This window comes from Marmota monax, unplaced genomic scaffold (assembly GCF_021218885.2).
Source record: "Marmota monax isolate L192 unplaced genomic scaffold, Marmota_monax_Labrador192_F-V1.1 WCK01_AAM20220418_F8-fsc00498, whole genome shotgun sequence".
NCBI lineage: Eukaryota > Metazoa > Chordata > Mammalia > Rodentia > Sciuridae > Marmota > Marmota monax.
This window is the reverse complement of record NW_026695029.1, coordinates 274,532-278,913: the sequence shown is the minus strand read 5'-3', so window position 1 is coordinate 278,913 and position 4,382 is coordinate 274,532.

The window sequence follows — 4,382 nt, the reverse complement described above, 5'->3', positions numbered from 1 at the left end:
TCTCCACAGTCTCTTCTATCCCACTGACTCTCAAATTGATGTTGTCCCAGAGTTCTTATATATATTCTGATCATGGTCTTTTATATTTTCCTTTTTTGCATACTGATTGTTCAAGTTCATATATCCTGTCTTCTAAGTATGAAGTTCTGTCTTTGAGGCCTGTAATTTTATTTGTTACACAATTTTATCTGTTGGTGATGTTTTCCAATGAATTTATAATTTGAGTCACTGTATCTTTCATTACCAGGAGTTCTGATTGGTGTCTTCTCATTATGTTTATTTCTTTATTAAAATAGTCTTTCACCTCCTGTAGATAGGCAATACCTTTATTTAATTCATTTATTTATTATTAATTTTTTTCTGGGCAGAGAATACTTGCCTAGCATGAGCGAGGCACTGGGTTTAATCCCCAGCACCACATAAAAATTAATAATAAATAAATAAATTAAATAAAGGTATTATCTACAGCTAAAAAGAAAAAAAAAATTAAATGTTCAATGAACTAAGAGAAGATCTAAGGAATGAATTGAGAGAGCAAATACGTGACTAAGTTATGAGTGTTGCTCATCAGCAGGATCCTCACACTGTAAATGTTAAGTGTCTCAATCCCTTCCCAGCTCCTCTTAGAGGAAGGGGGAGCAAGCAATAGTAATAATGTTACTAAACAATGTACAGTCTTAAAGTAAGTGTCCAGTGTCTACTTTGACATCTATAACACTAACTACTACCTGTGTAGGAATAGTGGGGTCAGCATTTATCATCAGCCCCAACACTAAATGTCGCGACCCCTTGCCTGCAAGGAAGACGCAACTCAGGAATCTTCTTTCAGCAGTTTATTCAGGCCCTTGATATTTCTTCTTCTCTCTCTCGGATGCCCCTCCCAGCCTTAATAAAGCATCTCAAGCCCCAATGCGAAGCTGCCACGTGGAGCTTTCTCATAGGGTGGTGAAAAACCACGCGCCAACTCTCCCAAATAAGGAGTTGTTTGTCACAGACCACAGCGGAGCCAGCGCCATCTTGTAATGGCGACCATAATCTGCAGAAACGGCAGAAGCGGCTCACCACAGTTCCCCCTTTCTGTTTTCTTAAAACAATACAGGCGAGAGTAGAGGTCCTATCCCACTGTGCAGAAGTGGCTGCATAGTATGGCTCAGTCCTAAGGAGGGCCCTTCCCTAGACCTGGTCCCATATCAGCCGACGCCTTTTTTCGTGGGGCGGGGCGTGGACGCGTCTAACCCGCATGCAATAGGACATGCTCTCCTTGAGGTCCACGTCAAGGATCACTCAAGTGCAGTGCCTTGCCTCGCATCCTGTATCGTGACGATGGTGGACGAAGGGGGATAGCTGAGGCTGAACTGTGGCTGTTTATAACGACAAACAAGTTGACAGCACCCTGAAAGAAAGGCACGGACTTTAAGGCGATAGAAAAGCACTAGTGTGGAAACCCATCTGCGTGCAATGGCAGTAAGACCAGCAGAGTGCAAGGGCTTTCCAACACTAAGAGAATAACAAGGAAAGTCATGTCAATCCCAGTGCAATGTTATAATAACTTTGGGTGTAACGACCATGTCAAAGGTTTACTGTTTAAGATGCGCAAGCCAGACTTGAGGTGAGTTGCCATTTTCTAAAGCTGCAAGAGCTTGTATGATCATAGCCTTATCGTGAGCACTGCGGGCCTTAAGGCGACAGAGAAACCACAAACAGAGGAACATACCGAAGCAACACATTGCACCAAAAATGCCTACCCCCACCCACTCTTTGAAGAAGGAAAAAGCAGAAGATATCCAATTGGTGAATTGACCCAAAGTCACAGGATCGACACGAGTACTGTTCAAGACAGCTATCTGGGTTAGTTGAGACTGGATCATGTCTTCCGCTGCCATGGACCAATTTCCGGCCAAATATTCGCCAATGATGCGGGAGGCATTCCTGGAATCATTAAATCTGACAGAGGTTATGCATAAATGTGCACGTTGGTCAACACAACCCAAAAGCACCAAGTCAGCCAATTCTTCTACCTGAGCTTGGAGTAAATCTATTCTTTGGTTGGCAGCTAAAATCCCTGACAAAATATGTTGATTAATTGTATTTTGGGATTCAAATATGGTGGAAGTTTGTTGAACAACTTGATTAATGGTGGCAGCAGTTTGTACTTGACTGGCCATGGCCACTCCGGCCATAACCGCTGCAGCAGCAGACACTGCCACAGCTGTCACTATAGCTGCCGTAATTCCAAAATCCCTGCGGACTCTAAGTAGCTCAACAATGGGGAATTTATCTGGGTCCGCAGTGACTGGGATTGGGACAAAAGTTGGAATTTTCATAACCACTGCTACAGTCCAAGAACCATTCCAACACTCAGATAAGAGACAGGTAACATTAGAACAATCCAGCATCCCCGACGAGGTGTCATTAGCCAAAAGGAGCAAGAACGGGGATTGGACACAGACCATTGCAGGGGGCAATGTAGCATTATATAGCAGAGAGTTGAATGAAACAGATGTCTATTACCTCGTTCACTCTCCCTAACAGTGCCAGAAACATTAGCCAGCCAGCTTTTGGCTCCCAGCAATTGAGCCAATGCAGAAATATCGGCTGAAGCCCCCTTCTCATTGGAAATCAGCCATTGAAACTGTTGTTAAAGTTATAAACATGCCTCTTAAGAGAGGGGGAAAGGGAGAAACCTTTAGCAACTTGATGTTTCTCCCAAGAATGATCCTGACAAGGCGTAAATGTTGGGGGGAAACCAAGATTAGGGGTACAGTAAGGGGAGGCCTTGAAATGAGTGGCATTGTAAGTACTATTAGAAGAAGGAGGCACTGGGATTAGTACCTTGGAGATAATAGCCAAGGTAGTTATGTTAAAAGCAGAGCTATTTGCGGGGGTCCCTGAGCCTGATTGCTTCCCCGAAACTACTTGGCTCAGTAAGGCACTGATAATGCTCCCTGAGACCTGACTGGACCGCAATGGGTCCTCCCAGTTAGTCAAATTTTTGGTCTTAAGGCTGATGCAATTAGCGTTTCCAAGGCTGAAACAAAAAACTCCTGTGAGATTAACTTGAGATTGATTAAAAATGCTCTCCAGTCCAAATATTTACCTGGGGAAACACAAGCCCGAACAAGGCTAGCCCAATCAGAGGGAGTCATGCAGTATCTAGACAGACTCTCCACCTGAGTTAGTGTGAAGGCGGCATCCACCCCATAAGTGCGCACAGACTCCGCCAGGGTCTTCACAATTTTAAAATCTAAGGGTTCATGGAATCTTCCCCTATTGTCATCCTGAAAAACTGGATAAGCAAGACCCATCTCAGCGTTAACAGCCCTCCATGTTTGGGCATGGAAAGCTCTCCCCGAAACACCCCCACCATACGGCGGTGGATCCGGGGGATCGCTTTTCTTGAGCCCCTGTTTATTTCTGTTCCCTTCTCCTATAGCTAAACTCTCTAGCTGACGAGACAGCCTCCCGAGCTCTTCCTCCTCATCCTCCTCTTCCTCTGACCCACTTTCACATGGGGGTGTGCGTAGCGTACTGAGATCTGGATACAATCGTCTCCTCCCCTGTTTCACGCTCCGCACACTCCCATCCTTCTGAGATACCTCACTTCTTGCCGGAGACAATCGTCTCCTCCCCTGTTTCACGCTCCGCACACTCCCATCCTCCTGAGGCACCTCACTTCCTGCCGTCTCCGATTTCTCCTCATGTAATTGCTCTAGAACTTCCTGTCCTTTAGTAAGTGCTTCCTGACATCTGCCATCTGTAAGGCAACTACGGACCATTTTCCAAAGGGGTATCACCCCACCCTCTAATATGCCCTGCTCAGAAGCAAAGTCAAGATCTTTGCCTAATTTATCCCAACTAGGTACAGTAAGGCTGCCCGAAAATGCAAACCACGGTGCAGCGATATCTATCTTCTGTAAAAATCTCTGTAAAGTACTATGTTTCACTTCCAGGCCCTTGGAACGTAACAGGCCATCTAGGGCCAGGAGAAGCGGACTTGAAGATGCGGCACCCATGACACAACAACAAAAGAAGCACAAAAAACAAAAGCGAAATGACACAACAAAAGAAACACAGAAAACAAAAGCGAAAGTAGAAGCGAAAGTACACAGTGCAGCTGCAATAAAATGTAATGCTCTCTCTTTCTTTACAGAGGAGCTGCCCCGCTTTGGTCGCGGATCCCACTTACCTGGGACTAACCCCGCTTTGATCGCGGATCCCACTTATTGGGACTAACCCCGCTTTGGTTGCGGATCCCACTTACCTGGGACTAACCGGTGCACCACCCCTGACTGCTGAAAGTTCTGGTTCCCGGGTTTCGGCACCACTTGTCGCGACCCCTTGCCCGCAAGGAAGACGCAACTCGGGAATCTTCTTTCAGCAGT